Source organism: Corvus cornix, chromosome 8, assembly GCF_000738735.6.
Source record: "Corvus cornix cornix isolate S_Up_H32 chromosome 8, ASM73873v5, whole genome shotgun sequence".
NCBI lineage: Eukaryota > Metazoa > Chordata > Aves > Passeriformes > Corvidae > Corvus > Corvus cornix.
The window spans coordinates 20,829,514-20,852,525 of NC_046338.1; the positions used below are offsets into that span (position 1 = coordinate 20,829,514).

The 23,012-nt window shown below is 37.5% G+C and overlaps 1 long non-coding RNA gene across 2 annotated transcripts in view; it reads right to left on the bottom strand.

Moving 5' to 3' along the window:
* The window catches only part of LOC120410363, a 123,196-nt gene that overhangs the window by 15,369 nt on the left and 84,815 nt on the right, over window positions 1–23,012 (bottom strand). Inside the window, exons 2-4 of one of the 2 annotated variants that reach the window (XR_005602443.1) lie at window positions 15,119–15,219; window positions 3,639–3,781; window positions 857–969 (exon numbers count right to left, since the gene is read on the bottom strand). This is a non-coding gene — a long non-coding RNA (uncharacterized LOC120410363). The remainder of the gene's footprint in view (window positions 1–856; window positions 970–3,638; window positions 3,782–15,118; window positions 15,220–23,012) is intronic. The other variant, XR_005602444.1, reaches the window with a different exon arrangement.

Below are 23,012 nucleotides of genomic sequence, written 5' to 3' on the forward strand. Positions count from 1 at the left end.
AATTGTTGGGTTTTTAACTAGTGGATGGCCATCCATTACCTAAAGAAAAAGGTTTGTTTCTTTATCATGTTTTAAAACAGAAATAACTTCAATGAATATAACATTTGAAGAAATACCAACATATCTTTTAAAAATAATCTATTGTATGGACAGATGTTTATTTCCAAAACTACTACACTTCTCAATGTACACATTCTGAATTTCTTTTATTTAGGGAAAAAAAAAATTTAAAAGAAAGAAAAAAGTAGTATCACATGTTGACTATCATGAAACAGAATATTTTTAAACCACAAATTTTAACAATTTTTTCCCCTTTGAACAGCCAGTTTAAGGAAAAGTATTGGCTTGGCTGCAGTTTTTGATGTAAAAACACCATTTTGAATTAGGCTAAAAGATATGGCATGCGAGCTTCAAAGAAAATAGTGGGGAGAGGCATACAGGAAAAAATTAAAAACTTCCTTGCGGGGATTTCTAATCTCTCTACATATATTATTTAAAGCTTTGCAAAAGGCTAGTCTGCAGCACTGAATAATTATTTTGCATGTACTAGTTCAAATATTCCCTCTTCTGTTTGCTTGTGTTTCCTATTTTGATTTGCTAGCAACTTTTTTTGAGTAAAAAGGAAAATTATATGCACTTTTTTAACCTAAAATGCAGAAATTACCATAACATTGGCATTTTTACCTATCTGTTCATACCGTATGAATGCAGAAGAAATCTGACAATTTACATAGCTGAACTTGCAGTTAAAAACTCATTAGTGATAGGTGATTTGACAAGGAAGAGGTTTAACAGTGATAAGTGATTGCACATGCACTGACTTTCACATTTCAAGTCAAGAGTACAATAACCTCACCTGATGTGGTTTTGAACTTATCAGTTGTGACTGGTGCAGAAATGCAATGCTGGTGACTTCACCTCCAACCGACACTGAGCTTTCCTGGCTCCAGTACCCTCCATTCTTTTAACCTTGACAAGAAAATAGGGAAACAAGAGAGTTAAAATGACAATTTTCTTCTGGAAATTATAGATCTTTTTTTTCCTAGTAAAAAGACAGGGAACAGGTATTGCTTTTTTTTTTAATCAAATTCTAATGAAACCTCAAAATGCTTCTTGCATAAATACTGCCAACCAATATTTCTACAAAGCAAAACACGCAGAATTCAGAAGCAATTATTCAAGGGAAATTTGCCCTAGCTTCACTTGGATATTTGTCAAAGTACAAGTCAACAATCATTATTTAGGATTTAGCTCAGTAAACATTCACCTGATGACCAGGCAGGCCAGATTTCTGTATCAGGTTTATGGAGCAGAACAATAACATGCTGATAAATAGTATCATCATGTTCTTGGTTCTAGCTAGTTAAAAGGAAAAATGAATATGGTACTAATCTGAAAGCAAGTTCCCTCACTGGGAGACACTCGTAAATCCTCCTCTCTCCTATGAATACTGCCCAGTTACAGCCTGCTGGACCTGGGAGAAAGAGTAACTATCTAAACATCTGTGGTATCAATAGAGACCCTCTCAGTTACTAAGATGAAGTAGATTTGAAACCTACGAAGCTTCCAACATCATCCCTTAGAGACAGAGATGTCACAAATTTGGCCAGACCATGACAGCACCAGCAGCATGCTACTCATCGGGTGCTTTTACAGAGTGGAAGCCAAAATCTTGGATTTAAAGAAAACATCCTCCCTCTTCATCTGGTCACTTTTTCATTTGACCCTTTGTCAGGCACCAAGCTGATGTTTCCAGATTCTCTTTATGAAACAAAAGACACACCTCTGTTGTGTTTGTCAGGCTTCTTTGGTGTGTTAAGCGATTGCTACAGAAATTGCCTATGCATTAATTCATCTTGCCTCAATCTGGTTACGTCCATTGCATGCAAACGTAGTCATCTTTTACTGCAGTTTCCATTCTAGGGGAGAAGAGTAAATGCCTTTTTTTTTTAGTTTTTCTGGATTTATTTATGTGTTTTTTCCAAACAAACTCCTCTCCCTCATGGCAAGAGCACCTGATTTTTGGGTCTATCTCAAGGAACATTCTTTGATATATTGTCTTGGCTAGAGGCATTCAATTCTCTGCCTGTTTTGCAAAACCTATTTTAAAAATAAAAGGTTTGCCTATTCTTTTAATTCTCCTAACATTAATTCAAGTCTGTGTCAAACATGAATCACTGACAGATTAAAAAAAATGTGTCACAGTGAGATTACCGTGAGCATAAAACAGTGCTCAGCATGTGCCACTTCCTTTTGCTGTGGGCTCAGAAGAAACAACAGGATTATAAAGATAGGCCTGGCTTGATACAAGACACAGAGCATCTTTTGTTTATCCAATGCAAACTAATGGGGAAAAATATGTAGTCATATTGACTGTTTTCTATAATTCATTTAAATTCTATGTCTTTACTGGAGTTGGAGAAGCTTCATTTAAGATTGGAGGGCACAAGGTAGAATGGCCCAAGCAAGGCTCGTGTAATATTGTAACAGAACTGAAATACACCAAACCATTCTGGCCTCCAGTATTACCCAAGAAATGTTTTATCCAAATGTGAGTGAGTAATGATATCTGAAATTCACCTGAGAGAATATAAGAATAAAATTTCAATGAAATAAAATTGTGGGTCGTGCTGAGTAATATTTGATCAGGCATTAAATAATAAGGAAATTCTATATCTAAATGCTTCAGCAGAAAAGTTATGAAAAAAATTTCAACCCCAAAAAGAGAACAATGATGAAATAACCTACCATAATTTCTGTTCAATAAATACCAAAGCTTTTTATTTTGTCTTTGCAAACAATATGCTTTCTTGCTTGTGCAGGTTTTGATGTGGGTGGTTTTTGGGGTTTTTTTGAGGGTTTTTTTTATTACTTCTAGGTAAGATTACTGAAATTAGCAGAAAGAGACCCACTAATAACAACAAGTTCATAATTAATTCAATCTGCTGGCACTTCAAAGTAATCAAACTAACCAGGAAAGCTCTGAAACTGTACTCTAACACACCAGAACAGTCTCATCTCCTTTTATGTCCCTTTAAAGATCTATACCCAAACTATTTCCTTCTGACAAAATCACCTGCATTCAAAGGAATTATTAATACAGCTAGATTAAGAAAATTTGTAGACCAGCAGTAATCTTCATTATCAGTCAATCTATTTCATGCTTCCAGCAACGTCAGGTCCTTTTGACTCTAACTGTAAACTACTAGTCCAGGGATACTAGCTATTGACACTGAAGCTGTGAGCCAGGATGAAAGGGTTTTTGGTGTCACCCATTTGCAGCTGCAATTCACTCTCTAGTATATTCTTTCCACAGAGAAAATATTTTTGGATACATTTAACCTTCCTCCATTCCCAATAAAAAGAAAATACATAACAGAGATATTATAATTCAATTTGGTTCTAACCCACACACAATGAGGAGAAAAAAATCCATTATAATTAAAACCTATACAAGTTAGTTTTCTTTGCACTGAATTTGCAGGGTATAATACAATAAAAAACAATTCCTATCATTAGCAAACCACACAGTGATAAGAAATGTACCACTTGACAAAGAAATTAGACCTGTGACTCTGAACTCTGTTATTTACATGATTAAGTTTCCTTGCAGTTTCATGTGTTAGCAAGATACCTACCTTTGAAAGTACACAAAAGTACACTGAAACAGAAGATGAAAGCTTGCACGTGGCAAAACATTCAATGGAAAGGAGACACTGAGTAACTCCATGCTGTGATTTGGCAGGTTGGTAGGAGGAATTTAAAAATATCCCCAGCCTATCTATAGAAAACAAGAGAAAAGTATGATTTTAACAATTCATGCAGTACCTTCCCATTTTGGATCAAATTCTCCCTCTGTAAACTAACTCCTTGGATCCTGTACCACCTACATTGCCTACAAGACAGGCTTTAGGTAGTTTTTTGTTATGATGTGATGCTGTTCCATACTGCAGAGAAGTAGCTAATGAAAAATTACCAGTAAATTTCCAGTCCTTGTGCTTCACTTCTGTACTGCAAAGGTTTTCTTAATTGAGTGTAGTACAGAACAAGATGGTGTTCAGAAGGAATGGCACAAGAAACTGTGACTGCTCATATACTGCTTGGGTCATTATGGAGGATTGCCTGTGCTGCCAAAAGAGAACCCCACGTAGACTAACCTGATTTTATCAGCTGACTATATGAAAGAGGAAATTCAATTTAACAACTTATTTTGAAAAATTATTTTCTTTTAAAAATATATTTCCCCTGTTTCATTTGTACTAAGAAATGGAGAACACTTTTAAATTTATGTTTATTAGAAAATGTATGAAGAAGGCAGTTATTTTTTTACAGCTTCCTAATGTGTATTGGATGATTGTATATTGTAGTACTGATACCATTTAAGACCAAGGGGATTGAAATAACTACAAAGAAAATCAAAAGATAAAACAATCATTGGCTAGAAATAAGACCTTTTCCCTCATGCCCTCAGAGACTATTCTAGTTTTGTGAGGGGTTTTCTTTCCACTTTCTCATGTTTATAATTTCTTCCTTCTCTAAATATATATATATACATTTTCAAAGATATTAAGTCTCAGTATGAGAATTTTCAAAATACAGAGGTTTTGTAGAAAGTATCAGGCAGGGAGAAAAGGTCCTATTTCTTCTGATCAAACTCAGTGTCAGACCTTTCACTAACTTCGCAGATGATCAAGCTCCATTTTCTTATTTGTTTGTCATCTGAGGGGTAGACTGATCCAAGCAGCAAAGGTGTTAGCACCATATGGTTCCCTGCATAACACAGCACATTCACTTTAAACCTTCAGCAACAGGTTTAGATCCAAATTCTTAAACCAATATGCATAGACTGTGCTCATCCTACTATTGTGTCCATTTTCTCATTTATGACTCCGCTAGGTTCCCATAAAACAACTTTTTGCAAGACTTCTTTCTCTAAACCAAAACCTGAACCCATTAAACCAAAGTCTTTAGGACTTGGGATTCAGGATTTATGACAATGAGTTCTGTTGAGAAAAGAATGCGGTGAGTTACAGAAGCGGGAAACAAATATATCAAGTCACACTTATGCTTAAGCAAAAGAGACATATTTTGGTTTCTAAATGCCAAACACAGATAGTATTCACTACTGTACTTTATTTTATCACCCACTCCAGCCCATACAAATCCTGGATATTGCTTCATCTACCATAATAAATTATGGCTGACCTGGGCTTCACTGGGGTTGTGTGGCGTAAGCAGGGGACTGGCTAGCAAAGAGTAACCAGACCCCACTAGTGAGGAAGAGCACTGCAAGCTCCAATGACAGAAACCTGACACCAACAAGGATAATTTCTTTTGCAGTTAAAAGTTTTGAAGGAAAGTAGAGGATAACAAATTCATAGGAATTAATAATTTAAAACCTAGGATGCTGTGAATTCTCTTCGTCAGCTGCTGAACGTTATAGCTTTCTGTATACTCAGAGCAATTCTTTTTAAATTCAGATTACATATTTCCACTAGGGTTCAGATTCTGAAGTGCTTATTCAGAAATTGGTTTAGGTAAAAGTCCTACTGAAGCTGCTGGGGATTTGATTTCAATTGAAACTGCATAAATACCGAGTGCAGACTTCTGGACTTCACCCTCTAGAGTAATAGACTGTGCAAACTAGAAGGAATGATTGGGAGGTCTAGTAAGGAACCAGTGGGCTCTTTCAAGTAATTAATATTTTTCTTATGAAAACACTAATCACTGTGATGCCTATGACAATTATTTTCTGGGAAAAAATAAAAGAGAATACCTATTTAATTCCTAAATACTTTGAAATTGAAATCTTGACTCATAAGACCGTCTTGCTGCTGTACCAATGAATGCCCATTATACAGTTTCATCCTGTTACATTTGTGGATAAGCCAATTTAGTATTCCCACACCTCTGTAATTAACATATAAGCACTGATTGACTATACAGCTAAAACATTCAGCTTCAGATAAATATGCAAACAACTTCACTAGTGATGAAACGATGCACAAAACCCATTTTGTTTCCAGGAAAACTAACCTCAAAGAAATAACTTGTGGCTGAGACAGGATCTGAACCCAAAAATCGCTGATCCCCACATGGAGATCTAAACCAAAATCCCTTAGGTTGCTTCCAGACTGACTTATAGTCCTTGTAAGTATACATAGATGGTGATCTGTTAGGTATAAGCTCAGCAGAAAAAATCTACAAGTTTTTACTCTTGAATCCCATCTACCCCTTTGTGGCAAACCAGATGAAATCAAAATGCCCTTAACTTCCCCTCAGTGTGCACTCAGCAAAATTGGAACCCTCACACATCCACAAACAGCTGTGGACTGGGACACTTTGCCTCAGTCATCCTCTCCCCTGGTCACTAGAAGAGATTTAGTTTCTCTTCCCAGCTCTGCCAGAGATTCCTGTGACTATCTGGGCAAATCACACAGGTCTCACTACTGCCTGCTGGCAGAACAGAACTTTTCCATGTTTCTCCAGATGTTTCCTTATCCATAAAGCACAGTAATACTAGGTTCCACAGACCAGGGTCATGAGGCTTCACCTACCTGATCTTTGTAAAATCTCTTCAAGTTTTAATTTATCCCTTCCAGGGGCATTACAGAAATATATGTTATGGAGCCACGAGTTATCATGAATATTCCTAATAAGGTTTTTCAAAAATTACTCATATGACCTCCTGGTACTCTGACATATTCCATGCTAAGTGTACAAGTGTTAGAAAAATGGCCAAGTTATGCAGAAGTTATTCACATGGATAGCAGATACTGTCTTTAGTAGGGTTATTAATATGGGCTATTTATCCAGGCTATAAAATATCAATCTGACTTTATGTATTAGTACACAGTAAGTTATATTATTTACATTGAAAGTAAAGTATAACACAAAGTATTTTATTTACATAAAGCATAGCATCTCTGGCAAACTGCTAGGCTGTAGGTGGGAGGATGATTGTTCTAGATATATTAAGGGTATGAAATTCAGGGACATATGTTGGTTGCCCCATGGTTCAATAAAACACAGCAAAGCCAACACTTTATAGAATAAGACCTTGAATATGAAAATTTCTCCTTAACGATCAAAATTCTCATCAATAAGTTTCTCTCCGTGCATTTTTTTTTATAAATTACCATCTTGTCTCTCTTTCTAGAAATTTTTAAATGTCTCTGCAGACAGAGAAAAGTGAAGTTAAAAGAGAAGTTTGTTTCCATTGATTTCCACAAAAGAATGCTGACATACTTTTCAAACTAACTTAAATTTAGTATTTGTTTATCAACTTTAGAAATATTGTTGAAATTGATAAATTTGTTTTCTATTAAACCATTTCAAAGCTTTAAATTTAATCATGAAGTAGTATGCTTTACCTCCATACTAGCTACAGAAAAATTCAGATGCTCCTCTGATTATAGCTTTCGGATTCCCAAAACTAGGTCTTTCCAACAGATAGCTGTAACTTCAAGTGAAATGATTTTGAATGGTATCTCATTACACAGTTAAATCTGGGATCAGACATCAACAAGAGAATTGTTTTGTGTAAACCTTTGAACTAAATTAGTCTTTTTTCCTCATACCCAAATTTTATAACATTTTCAAAGGTTTTTTATTAATATATAGCATGACTTGCTAACATGCTACCACATATCATATTTTAAAGATTATGTCATAGGTATAACAAACATTAAAAAATGTTGTTTGCTTGCTTTCTGGAAAGGATGAATTTGAAGAAACCTCCCTGCTATAAGTACAATAGCTGTAATCTTTTTTTGTATCTTTCATTGATCCATGGACATGAGCAAAAGAAAGCTATTTTAAAAAGACAATGTGACCAAATATATGTTTGCTTTTCTTATTTTGTCAATAAATCAGAAATGTAATTCCAATAATTTCCATTAACAAGAAATGCCTGCTTTCGAGCAGGAACATAGTTTTGCAGTTTAGATTGCTCAGTTCTGACATCTACATCCTTCTCAGACCTCTATATTCATTGACAGATATGCTTACTGAAACAATATTGAGCTTGCCTGTGTGTGCATATTTGAGACCAAAACCCCCTAATTTGCTTTTATTTAAGAATTCTTCATTAGGGAACAGATCTAAGAACAATCTTTCTCAGGTCTTCATAAAGGATTTATGGGGTAAAACAATAGTCAAAATCATTTCCATCCAACAAGACTCTTTAAAAATTACTCAAAAATATTATATGCAAGTAAATACTCAGTAAAAAATTCTCCCCAGCATTGAGATCATCTCAGCATAGAAAGCAGAGAACCTTCACGAACACTCTCACAATTGCATCAGCTGCGACCTCATACTTGAGGTCTATAAGGAGCTGGGCATAGGCTGGAAAGCACCAAAACATTTCCCTGTCCAATCATCTCTTTTCTGCTCCTCCCCAGCTCACTGTGCTCTAGCCTACCACAGAATTTGATACTACTTTTGTGACAGAAGAGGAAAAAAAAACTATATTGTTATTAAAATCAATAAATTAATACTAACAGATTTGATTATTGAGCTAAGTATTTTGAAGTATTAGTATTTTACAATATGTCAAAATATTGCTCATGTAATGTGGAACAAAGGCAGCAATCAACCATAACAAGCACTTTTTTGGATAGCTTTGTTTAGTTTTCAACACTACTCTAGTTCACCTTATCTTGAAAGCATTGTAAATATTTGAAGGAAAGTTGGCATGCAAAAATACGGCACAAAGATTTCTGATTCTAATGTAAATGGTAATTCCCTAAATCATAAAGTGTTGAAGCATTTCAACTCCAACTCTTCTTGAAGCAATTAAAGTATTTTGATTTAGTTTTACAATAACTCCATTAGGCCTTTCTCTTTTCATTAAGCAGCAAAAGACTAACCCCAGGCAGTCTAGATTTAAACTAAAGCTTCCCAAAATATGGACCCTGTCTCAAAAACAGAGCAGGAACCCATTTAATAGGAGATGTCTTTCAGGTTACTTAGCACTAGTGGCCTTTCTCTACACATCATTCATTTATTCACATCAGCATCTTTACTCATTTTAACTGCATGAAAACTTAAGGACCTGACAGTTTGACAGGACCCCAGCTTGGCCTCATGTTTCAATTAGACCTGTCTGGACATCTAACTTTACAGCAGATGACCAAAAGTTTCTAAACTCAGAATAGAAGATGTTTTTAAAATATATTTCCAAAAGGAGAAAAGCTAAAGTGGCTGGACTGGACAGAACAGAGAAAGGCAAAGTGAGCAGGGCCCAGCAGCATAGAAGGGGTTTGTCTGCTTGAGTTTCACGTCTCTGGGCTCCTCTCAGGAACTCCCCCTCACTCCAGCACACTGCCCAGACCCTCATGCACACTCTCAGAAGCTGCAGTTCCCTGCGACCTGCCAACATCTCCCTGTGCATAACTGTGGGCTGAGTACATCTCCTGCCCAAGGCCATCCCTCAGACACCCGTGTCTCCTGAAACTAAGGCAACAGCCAGGAGAAAAACACATAACATGATGATGTTCACTTGCCTGTTTTGGCACCCAGAAGAGTAGCAGCAGGTGCAAGGACTGCTCAGTTCCTCTTCCAGGTCATGCCAATAGCCCAGGCTTACACATTTCTGGCTGCTGGATTTGGCAGTGCTCCAGGCTCAGCCTCAGGTGTCCACCCAGGCTTGGACGAGAAGGTGGCAGACACCGCAGTGCCCCCTTTCACTAGTGGCACACACAGGCTTTGTGTACCCAGGGCTGGGAGGTACAGGTGGGTCTCCGTGCTGCAGGATGAGCCAGGCACCAGCAGCACCCAGGCCATGGCTACTCAGGAGAGCTGCCACTTCAGCAGAGCTGTGCACAGGCCTCAGCTCCCCTAGAATGGGGCACCTTGAGAAGATGCTCTCACAGAGAGCTTTAAAAAACCAGTTTAACACAGCCATGGGGAACATACATGTCCCTCTCACCAAGCTGCTGCTACTGGAAACCCAAGGAAGAAGTTCAGGAGGTGAACCAGGGCACTTGAGCTGGAGCCAGGGTGATCCCCAGGCTTCCCCTGGCACCAAGTTCTCTAAGAGAGGAAAGCACTCAGCAGCCCTGCTCTAAAGCTGACCCTCCAGAACTGCATTCAGAGAGGCAATCCCAAAACTTACTGCAGAACCAAAATGATAGTAAAATCTTTCATAGCAATATACTTTTTCCTCTTGTATCATTCAGTTTACAGTGTCCACATATGCTTTTCAGCAGCATAAAGCAGATAAAAAGACTAATCTTTTAATCCTTCAAATAAAGCTAGTTGTTGCCATCTAATTGCAATAATTAATTTTAAATTACGTTTTATATCATGTGTCTATAATTTAACAATGCTGAAGATTTCAGACCAGACCAAACTAGACAGGTGGATGATTTCTTTTTTTTTTTGTACTGTATATTTTCAAACATTAATAGTAACATTTGCATGCTAAAGAAATGAAATTTTGATTTTGAAGAGGCCACTAAGGATTAATTTAATGATTGGGACAGAGTTTAGGCTGCTTTGCAATGGGAGTGAGGTTAAAAGGTACATCTTGATAAATATTTAAAATCTTCAAACTTTTTGGTGTAGAGCCAACTGATCTGAAGTCCACTGCTCTCTTACCTATATAGCAAAATTTTAACTTGCTTGAAATTTATACTTCTGATGTCTAAATCCTGAGGTGTTGTACATGACTGGCTTTTTATGTAGTGATTTATAACAACATTTTAAACCTTCACTTGGTGCTTTTTCAACACTGTTATCTAATTCCCCAAGACTCCATGTTCCCATGGAGAAGAGAGACAAGTCTTCTCTTTCCTGTAGTACCTTTTCCCTTTCATTTGAGAATACAGCCCCAACAATAACCAAATGGAGCTGCTGAGCAGCTCCAACCAGCACCTCAAAGGAAAAAAAAAAGCATAACTTCTTATTGGTAAATAAAAATTTTTGGATTGCTGTATACATTGATTTGTTGACATCTGGTATTCCCCTCACACACTGTCAAAACACAGAGCCAGTCCATATGCATGAAGGGTTCGGCAGCAAAGCACACTTTGTAGAGCACCAGCCGCCGCCTTCTATCAAATGAATTCTCCTTTCACTATAAATGATACATTACAATAAATCTGTCCAAAATACAACTAAACTGAGTCATCTTTGTAAATATCTCTGTAGGACATCATTAGTTTACAAGGAGTGTAAAAGTTAAACACACAAGCAATAAGTACAAGCAAAAATATGCAATGATGTCATAAAAGGAATAGCAAGAATATTCGGTCTTTCAGGAAAAACACTGGAAGGACAACAGCGTAAAAAAAAAGCTGCCTCCTACAGCTGATTTGCACCACAGACAGACATTGCCTGGTAATGATGCTCATGTACTCCAGGTGCATAAATCAGCTGTCTGCTCAATAATTCTTAGCTGTTTTCAGGTCATACCTTTCTTGACCCTTAATAACTCAGACACAGTTTTTCAGGCTTTGAGACTTTCATGATGTTTTATTTAGAGGGTGGATTTTTTTCCTAAGCTAAGAACTTTACAATTTAGTCTTCTATTTATTAATCTATGTGCAGAAGCTCAAGATAATTCTCTTTTACAATGTATAGCTCTGTACTTGAGAGATTCAGTGGTTCAGTTCAATGGGTGAACACTGCAGGGCACCCTGCTGAGTAGGGCACAGATGAGCTATTTGTAGGGGAAAGTGCCTCTTGCAGCAATAACATCAAAAAACAGAAACAGAATCTGTCCCTTAGAAAATACCACCCTATGTGATTTAAAACTTGTGAAGATAGCCCCAACAAGAGTTTCAAATCTAGAAAATTTTTCACAGTTCAAAGGTAAGACTTTACTGTTTTTCAGATGCTTTAGAAAATCCATCTGGGTACATACCTACCTCTTCTAAAAGTAGTTCTCTGGTCTTTCCACCCCCAAAGTAGCATAAAAATATACTGTCATATGAAACCAAAGTATGAGTACATGAGATGGTATATATTATGCTGATGAATATTCTATATTAAGTTCAATGAGCTTAATATATAATAATAACAACATAATTATAGAGTGATCTTAAACATTAATCAATATCAACAGAGCATCTTAAATTTGCTATTGAATTCTATGGCACAGCGAGTCCATGTAAATTCCCAAATGTTGATTTTCATAAATTTCTGCTCTCGGTGGCAAAGACAGGTGATAGACCATCCCTCTATGGCTGGAACACACTGGGAGCCATGTCTTTGGCATATGCTTGACTGGAACAATCGTGATGCTTTTGAATCATCTTTAATATCTCTCGGAAATTAAGATCATTGAACTTCAATATTTTTGGTTTTACTAAATTTCAGTTTTACTTCTGGTAATATATTCTGAGAGGACTTTTACAAAAAACAAGGGTTTGATTATAGAGTTTATCATATCAAGGAAATTCAGGATATAATTAGAGTCATTAATTATCAGTAATTAATTTTAAATAGTTTCCTGTTCTTTATTAAAGAGGTACTGTTGTTATAGTATATGTTTCCTTCTTCTAATACAATTAATTTTGACTCTGTCTTGTCATTCAAATGCATATTTCTAGAATTATTACCAAAAAGGAAGACTCTTTCTTTAAAAATAAAAAATGCAAACAACCATTCTGATTGCCAGAATTTGAATCAGCTACAATATGCTGCCTGTTATAACTTGATGAGCCAGGAACTGCAACAAATAGAAACACAAGCTGAGTCATGAGAGAGGGCTGAAGTAAGTGGTTTAACAATCCTTTACTTTCAAAAAAAATTAAGCCTACTTCTAATTTCCTGACTAATGCCATTGTGATTTGTAGATGGATGGCAGAGCTGGCTTGTAAAGCCAGGGTGATTTGTAGATAGATGGCAGATCTGGCTTGATATTAAATACATCAGGGAGGAAATTAGGTTGGAAAAATCAATGGCTGGTTATGAATACTAAAATCAAAATACAACTTTTGGGCAACAGAGACATGAGGCAAGCTTCCAAAACTGCCCTATTAAGAACTTCTGGACCTAGACTCGTCTTTATTTAAATAGCCAGAGAAATATGCCTGCTCCTGTCTTTGGCAGAGGCAGCAGCAATGTCTGCTGGTTATTTAAATTAATTCCAACTGTGCAATTCCTTTAAAACATAAATTCACTTTAAAGAATAAACAGGTATACACAAACTAGATCTGACTGTCTTTGTACTTACAAGAATGGAAAGTAGGAATAGTTTTCTTAATCTCAGGTAGAATTTAGCAGATAAAGTAAAACTTACTATCTGATAGTAACATCAGAAAAAAAATACGGAAAAACAGGACACCAAAAGACCCATCAAACCACCTCATGTGCACAAAAGCCAAGCATCACTGCATTGTGCTAAGACTGCCAGAAGCACACTGGCCCTGCTACAAATGTTTTGTGCTAGTTGCTGTAACCTAAGTTTGGTTATCAGTACTCAGATTTGTAAGGGCAGTTTGTGGTCAGCAAGTGGTACAGACACACTCACTTGATCCCAAAAAGTCCACAGAGTAAACCCGAGTATGAGCTAAGCCACTGCATGAGCTGCAACTGTGACCAGCTTCAAGAGGGTAAGCTTTATTCCAAATTGTCTGTGCCTGCTTTAGAAAATGAAGTAAAACCATTCTAACTGCTGGTAACAAATACCTGAGACACAAGGATATGATTAAGCCTGCAGAAACAAATTAGATTCTGGATTAGTGGGGAAAACCCCTCCCCTTTGTCCTTCTCCAAGTGTTTCTCACAGAAAGTGAAGCTTCTCTGTCTTTGTCATTTATTCTCTCTGAAAAAGTATTCTCTCCTCCAAATTTTAAAATCCACCCTGCTCCACCATCTACTGAATTGAGAGACCCTTAAGTTTAATGAACTTCTGCTCACTTCCAGTATTTAAAGAACATAAAAGGAATCAAGAAACCAACTCTCAACTCTGTGTTACTCAACTTTTCTAAATGCAAAGCTCATTGCAGAAATTGAATGCACCATCACAAGGATTCAGAATCACCAAGCACTCAGCTACACATGACAACTCGTAACAATAATGTTAGCAACTGAGAAGGAAAAGTGGAATCTGTCACATCTGAAATATTGTGTCTATATTCAGCATTTGCATTTCATTTTGGTTGCAAAACAGTATTTTGCAAATGTGTTTTTAAATTATTGTATACTGTGGTTATTTCTGTTAAAATATGCTCAAAACTCTGTATCATTTAGAATGCATTACTGCCTCCATGAGAACACAGATTCATGCATGTTGTGAATGATTAAAAACACTAAACAATGTTTACCAAGTCCAACTAAATGTTGATTTGAAAAGCATGGGGTAATAAAGTGTCATAAAGACCAGGACCTGCTGCCTTTATGAAATAATCCTTTCATAAAAATGTGAATTTGCTGTTCTGCAAGACATAGATCAGTGCCTCTGTGCCAGACAACAGCTGCCCATTTGACATCACGTGTTTGTATAAAAAGATTCTGTCAAGCTTTTGAATTCATTTGACAGACTTATTGTCCAATGATGCATTCTTCAACTGAAATTGATTAGCAAATCTATCAGATTCATACAATCATTTAATGAGCTCAAAAGATGAATTTTTCCTAGTCTTTCATCATAATTAAAAAAGAGTTGCTAAGCCAAAATTAAACCAGACATGTTAAAACATAAGTAACTTGTAGAAACTCCAAACTTTAAAAAAACACAAATAGATATATAGATAACTCCTAGACAATTAAGATGCACAATGTTTAATAATTAAAATTGGAGGTGGCAAATTCTGTTTATCCTACTCTTGAATTTATGTATGAAAGGAAGTATAGAAACATTGCAAAGTAAATTCAAATATTCCAATACTGCTTGTGTAAATTAAAGTAGTGATTATATGGAGATTGACTCTTAGGTCAAATGTGAATGGAAAAAACTCTATGAGATTCCATTTCCATTACTAAAAGCTACAGCATCAACTCAGTAAAATCAGTTTACCCAGTAACTTAGCACCCACTGGAACACTGGAACACTAAGAAGCAATGAAACAGGATAGCTTGGGCCTGGCAAAACCTCTTCATTTTCATTTCTTGTGCTTTCTTGACAGAATCATAAAAATGATGAAAGAATGTTTTAAACACATACCTGGAAGATATTTCAAGCAGTCTTCTACTGTACTGCTGAGTTGCACCATCAGTCCCGATGGGTTTCTGTTCTGCAAGTCTCCATCGCTGCCATTCCACAACCTACAAAAGCAAATCATTTCCCACAATAAAACTCTCTCATTTTCACACTAACAGGATTCATCCCCATTCCCAACATCAGTTTTTCTTGCAGAAATCTATGATTATTTCCTGTCCTATTCACTGTGGAGATGGAGAATGGCTCATTCCCTTCTGGTTTGCAGCAGCATTTAATATCCTTGAAGAGATGTCCCTCTTCAGTCTTTCCCAATTCTTTCCATTTTTCTTTGTAAAGCTTCTATACCAAGTAGTTCTCTTTTCTTTCTGCAGAATCTCCCTTTTTGTCTGTGTCAGTCACGAACTGCAGTGTGCAAACAACAGCACTACAGCTGAGGCTTGCTCAGGAACTCACAAAAGTTACCTCGTGCATCTGGCAGGGTGCACTGCTGTTCATATCAGTCTCACAGCCTTATTGGGATCATGTTTCCCTAGACTACCTATGACAACTCTTTCCAGCCATGGGAAAACTAGCAAGATATCCACTTTAGACAAACTAGAGCCATGTCCAAGTCATGATCCTCTAGGAGTCCACTAGAGTTTCCTGCAGAACCTGGTAGCCAGCTGATCCTGCTTTCCCTCCCACAGAGCATAACCATAAGACTTCATCCATCATCTTCATAGTATTTCTCCAATTTTTCAATACAATTTTTGGATTCCATTTCCATCTTCCAACGCACCCACATTTTCTCCCAGATGTGCTCCAGGTTTAAAAAGCTGTCACACTATTCAACCCTCTAGCTCATTCGTTACAAAAATGAAAAAATGCACACAGAAAATAACCAGACCCAAGACAAGTAACTGAACTGCACTGTTCAACATTGCCCTCCATTTTGAATCTGGACCATCAAGCAACTGTCTGGGTATGTTTGTTTGCCTGGGAGGATCAGGTTGTTTCTGTTCTGGAAGGTAAGAACCTTTCCAGAAATCACAGATGCTATCATTTCTTGGCTGTCCTCATTTAAGTTACCTCTGACTTTAATATTAATCAGCCAGAATTTACCTAGCAGGTACAATCAAGTCTAAAAATTTGTCTGTCCACATAATCTTTCTTCTCTATTATTAAGTAAAAGAAGAGATACTGTTGTAACCACTGGAGTCTGCCTAGCAGGCTGCTGCTCCCTGAGAGCTCAGCCAGGTTTCCTAGGGCCATGCGAGCAGTCGCATGCCAGAGTCCATTTGGGACAGCCCCGCGAGCTGGCTCCGGCAGCCAGCAGCGTTACAGGGCAGGGGGGGTAAAGAAGGCAGAGAAGGGTCTCTCATGAGGGTTTGAGATGGCTTTAATCACATCCTGTCCCCACGGCGTTCAGAGGCAGAGAGACAACGAGGTCTGGGTGCGGGGTGGTTTTGTCAGGGGCCCCGGGGCGGTCCCTGGGTGAGGTTGGGGTACAGAACAAATAGGGAGAAACCGAGGGAGTGGCCAAGGCTAGGGGGGGAACAGGCCACCACAAGACGCAATTTGATTTAAAGAGTGTGACTGATTTGTACCCTACTGCACTCCTTTCCCAGCTCAGCCACTTTAACCCCTCTCTCACCACCACCATGTGCCTTGGGTTACCCTGTCTCCTGCTTACCAATAGCTTCACTCGGGCCTGAAGTTTGGCAGTTCATAGTGAACATCCCACCAATAGTGCTCATCATGGCTCTTCTTTTTAGCTGTCACACAAGGATCAGCAGTTTTCTGTCCTCCTTGATCTCTGCCTTGGAAGAAGCATATGCAGATTTCATACACAGAGCCATGCCTCTTTCCTTGAAGGTCTCTTTTTTTCTTTTTTTTCAAGATTTTGTCTTTGTTGAATAAGTTCAAGTATTAGTATAGCTGTCACATAAAGTACTTCACAAAACCCAAAATTCTCTACTTTGTGTAGGCCTAACAAAGACATCAAAGGTGATCTAAAACTTTCCTATCATTCTCTGTCTCTTTGAGCTTGCCACAAAAAAAAAAATACATAAAATTACTGATTTTTGACTCTGGCCAAGAAGCCATAACACTTACCTGCAGATGCTTATCATCCCTTCATAGACCTTAATTTAAAACCCTGCACTGGTGTGAGGAAGCTCATGAACGTTGGTATAATTTCCAAGCTGAACCAAGGGATGGTGCTTTCCAAGCAGAAGAGCAAATAAAAATAAGGACTTAAGATGAAGCATTATCACTTTACCTGGTTACTCACTATTTGTTACTTCTTTCTGCTTTATCAAACCTGACATATGCATGAAAGAAAAATTCTATAACACACGGAAATGAGACAAAGTTAGAAGGAACTCAGCGGTCACAATCCCCAAGCACCTCATGCATTATAAGAATCCGTTAGAAGTTACACCAGCATGATGTTATTTACATCACGTCTGCATTTAGTTAATCACTGTAGGAATTCATTCAATTCCTTTCTTTGTTAAAAGCAGAGGAAGAATAAGAAATTTTATATTCAGGACAAAATTTGCAAAGTGTCTGTATAGGTATTTGTTTATCAACTAAAAAAATGAGGTTTTCATATATAAGGCATATGAAAAGATTTATTGACACTAATTAGTTAGGACAAAAATATTGATCCAGTGCACCACAAGCAAGTTTAACCTCCTACTACATTACACTTCCACAATGCCTGTGAAGATATATATGATAAGCTCTGTACACAAATTATTTTCCCATTACTTTTATCGGGTTTTCTTAAGGAAAGATCATAATGGAATAACTATGTTATTGGTAAAAACAACACTTTCACCTAGTTCTGAGACTACACAGATGGAGCCAAGATGGATGTCAGACTTTTAATAGAAACTCATGGACAGAAAACCCCATCTTAAAAGGTTGCAAGCAGAAAGTTGTCTTCTTTTCAGAAATTGTTAAGTTCAAGACAGGAGTACCACCCCCACACATATTTCCAGTTCTCAAAAGCCTCAAATAAACCTGCCTCAGCCTTCAAATCTTGCAATATAAAGACTTTAAAGTAAAATTCTTGTCTTTCATCGACTTGAATCAAAAAAAATTTTGAAGAGTAGCAGCTTAATTAAATTTAGCTTCTGCAACACAAAATTTTCTATTATATTTCTATGTCCATTAATGCTTTAGGAGAAAATCCACAGTATATGCAGAAATATAGCAAAACCAATAGCATTTTAAAATGAAGTGAGAATGAAATAAAGCCCAATAATTTTGTAGTAAAGTAACTCTGAAAGTCTGCACACAGACAAGGCAAAAGGAAAAGCAGAACTTTCTCCATATTCCTATTTCCATTCAAGTCAGAGATTTTTTTTAAATATTAAATATTTAATTAATTTAATGAAATATTTTATTAATTTAAATTAATTTAATAATAATTTAATATTAAAAAACCCCATATATTGCCTTTTCCTCACATAAGAAACTGGCAGGGAGCTGCTAGAGACAATATTTATGATTGAGGTTAAAGAGTGAAGGCGGCAGCCCCACCTTGAAGGCCCTGGACAGGCCCTCCCTGCCCCGACTGGCAGAAACACCTCATGGGGCCCCAAAATCCCAGCCACAGCAGAGCCCCCATCCTCACATCAGAGTCTCTGCACTGTGCAAAATCAACTTGAGAAGTTTTAAAGTTCTGTTTCTTACGGAATTATATTTATTTGTCAACCAGGAGTGAAGATCACCGTCCTCCTTTCCATGTTGCTTTCTTTGGGTTTGTTCTTGTTAGGGGTTTTTTTTACGTAATTGTATTAAAACATAGCACATAGGTTATTTAACAAAACAAACAACCCTATTACAGCAGCTGCTCCACAGCTAAAGAGCAAAGAGTTCACAGTAGTTTTCTTTTTCTTGGTCTGCTTTGATTGAAAGCTATAACCACTAAACGATGATGAAGATCAGAGTAAACCAACTAACCTTAACCTTACTTACTAATTAAGCCAACCTAATTTTCACCAGTTGAGGATATAGCATCAGTAACTGCTTTAAATAATCAGAGAAGTAACTTATTTATATACATATATTTTATCACCTACTTTGTCTGTACTTCATTACCTTAAGCTGTTTTATGAAATCCACTTCAGGTTATTCTCGTACCAGCACTAAAAATGAAAAAGTATTATGGTGGCTGGTGAACATACATTACAAGGGACAGAGAGTTCTCAGTAAGACAAGTCCCTAGTACCACAAGAACCACTTAGGTTAGGGTGACCAAAAAGACTTCTCCCAGGATGCTTGTTCTGTTACGTTAATCTGTCCCAGTTTGGATTCCCTGGTTGGCTGTCAGACCCTACCCCCTCATCACTCCCCCAGAGTTCCCCATTGGTCCCCGTTCCCCAGTCCCGCCTTTTCCCTGCCCCCGGATAAAACTGTGAGTTTCTGGCTCATGTTGGTATTTGCCTCTGCACCCTTGGACACTGTAGCAGCAATAAATGCTCCTGGTGGAACGCATGCCAATGCCCTTCTCGACTCTTTGCTGCCGACTGTAACACTGAACCCACCCGTGCGTCTGTGGGGGCACGCGGGACCCCTCAGAGCAGAGCAGGGACAGTATTAAAGTATGACCATTTTTTCGCTGTCTCTTAAAAGCCGATTTAGACAGGTAAACTTCCTGAGCAGAAAGATAATTTATCTAGTAAAACTATTAATTTTTTTTCACGTTGCTCCACCCTGTGAAAGAAAACATGTGAATCATATGTACAAACAGTGGTATTTTTTTAGCCTCATCACAGCAGGCCTTGAGCTATTTTAACCACACCCCTCATGGGGTAGAGTTGTTTCCCAGCAGGCCATTATAAAACAAAACAAGATTATGTTACTGAAATCAGCTTCTGTAAAACAAAAAACATTTTATGTCTCAGTGATTTAAAGAACATGGCAGTTTATGAACACTACAGCCTTCTGTGGTTTGCTACATCACTGCTTCAAAATTACAATTACTGCCCATCAAAACAGCAATCTGCAGGAGCCCAGAATCTCTGCAACGTCTCATGTAAAGTACTTTAGGCAGCACTTCACAGTGCTTTGGGTTTGATACTTTCCAAGACAGGTGTTTTTATCAGTAGTGTTTTCTCTTAATTGCTCATCCTTTCCCTGCTCTGGGTAGATCACAGGGGGTAGTAGCTTTATCTGACCCTGTCATGAGGCCAGAGAAAGCTTCTGAAACTGAGTCAGGATGATCTTTACATTGGTATTTCACAACAAGAAGCATATTTCTCCAGTTTAGAGGCACACAGCAGCATCCGGAATAGGAGAAACCTGGGCTGCCATTCTTTTGAAGTTTCACAGAAAACGTACTTCCTTGATTTCCTACTACAACAACGCAGCAGGGTTACTTATCTTGCTGTCACCAGCCTGTTCCACTGTTTCACCTCTTCTATCCTACAAGCACAATGTGTCCTCAATGCTTCCAATGGCAGTGCCCGTGTCCCCAGCACAGTCACTCATCCTTCGGTACATGATGCACTTTGGCACAAGCCCCAAGACTCACAGGAAAAGGACACTTCAAAGGGAGGAGGTGAGGGCTCTGCTCAAAGATGAGGAGAAGTGAAGAGGCCACATGCAGAGTGTCACACTGCGGCCGAGAAAAGAAACACCTGAAAGCTCTGCACATCCCTTAGTGGAGGAACCAGGGACAATAAGATGAAGCAGTCCTTAAACAAAAGGTTACATTTGAGAAGAGCTTTGTGCTAGATTTTTGGTATGAGGTATCTGTTCCCTGTGGCCAAAGTAAACTATAGATGGGGGAAATTACACCTTTTATCTCTGAATTTGTTACTTTCTTTTTCCATTATTTTGGTTCCCACCTTCTGCTTTGGGACATCTGCCTTTAAATCCTATGGATTTCAAGCTAATATTGCTCACTCTTTCAGTTTTGCAACATTCAGTATTTCATAACTGTGAGAAGACTTTTATATGCTAGAATCTGGTGATTTTGTGAGTAGGTCAACTTTTGATTTACAGGTAAAAGGAAAAAGCCTCATAACTACAGAGAAAAGCTGAAAATACATGTCCTAAAAAGCTCAAAAATTCCATTATAAAGAACAGGAAGTGTCTTAAATGTCCTACAAGTTACAGGCTCAATATTGAGGTATTTATTAATTTTTTAATGTTGTTCAATGACTTTAATGTTTCAGTGTTTTAATATTTTTTCATTTTCCCTGCATAGTCTTCTGTCTCATTTCTGATTCACTCAGGTGCATTTGAAAAAAGCAGATTAAAAGCAGGAAAAACACAACTTGTTTGGAGTTTCTTTCCTACCCTACCCTCTTTTCTGTTTTTCAGTTTTGATTGCTTCAAATGCCAGCTCATGTGATGCTTTCACACATTCTTCCTAGTACCATGACAATAGCATGTTGTAATGTAAATCATGAATAATTGGTACTTTAATCAGAAACAAACAAGACAGTAATACTCTCATTTTTTTTTCCAGAATGAGAAAATTAAAAGAAAAAAAAAAAGGAGGGACCTTGCAATCATAATAAATGTTCTGCTGGTTCTGCAAAGAGAGCAAATACTTGCAGGGATGTTTTTTTCACTGGAGAGTAGAGGGTATGTCCTGCCTTGGACTGAAGGATGTGCTGGACTGACCCTGCCAGCTTTCATTTCATGACCTTTACAGAACAGAGGCTCATGAGTGTTGCAGTAACTAAGTTTCATCTACTGAAACTATGGAACTTTTTTTTTCACATTCCCCTAGATACAAGGATAAACCAGTGATACTGCTTGTTAAAGCAACTGGAATCCTCCTTTTATATGAAAAATGTTAATTCTTCTTAAAATTATGCTTTACATGCAGATGAGTTTTCACAGCAGAGTTCATTAATGAGGATGCTTTTTGTTTTTAAAGCAGTTACTGTCAGTTGCAAAGTTTCTGAAATGACAGTTGACAACAATTTTGCATTTTTATTCCTAAGATTTTATATAACATAAGGCTGAACGCTGTTTTGGCAGTCATAAAGCACAGGTTCAGGTTTCATAATCTCTTTGTAATCACTGACTATTAAAGTCATGATTGTTGTATTCAAAACAAGTCTATTCATACAGGCACTGCTTGCATGATTCTGCAAATTCTCTCCTTTGATACATTTTGGTCCACCTTCAGGGGAATAACTGCCACTTCCAAAAGAGACATGCTCAGTTTTGCAGAAAAGTCATCACCTCCGTAATGATTCCGAGGATCACCCCCAGAATGCCATCTTGCACCCTGGTACATCACAGCATTAATGGGCTACACATAGTAATTGCTGCATCTTCAGGCTAAAAGCTACTTATTGCTTTTCTTTCAGCTCATTCCCTTCTTATGCCTGGAACCACGTTTGTGCAGAACAGCATCATTTATGTCTGGAGCTCATTCCTCTTTGTTTTATTGCCTACCTCAATAGCACCTGGGTCAGTCTTGGTCCCGTAGTGCTCTTGGTGCACAAGAGATAATAATGCATCCCATTCTGGTAAAACACTTGATCCATTCCCCTCATCCCAGATGCAATGATGTGTCCCTGAACAGTTGAAATCATGCGGTTTTGGTTAGTTAAACTCTATCAAAGACAGCCAATTAGTTCAAGATCTATTTGTGGGAAGAAAGCTTTTAATCACAGCTTTTAGAAGCCTAAATGATGGTGTTAAATAATAGACAGAGACAAACAATATTGATTGCCCAGGCTGACGTAAAAAAACTTTAATCCCTTTGAGATTCTGAAGGTCATTTTATATTGTTATATATTATGCTCTGTCACTTTATCTTTTTCAAAATATTTGGATGGTACCACTTTGATATTTATTACAAAAATAATAAAAGACCTGAAAGAACCTTAAGAAGTCATCCCATTTATGCCCCAGAACTTGATACAAAGTCAAGTAT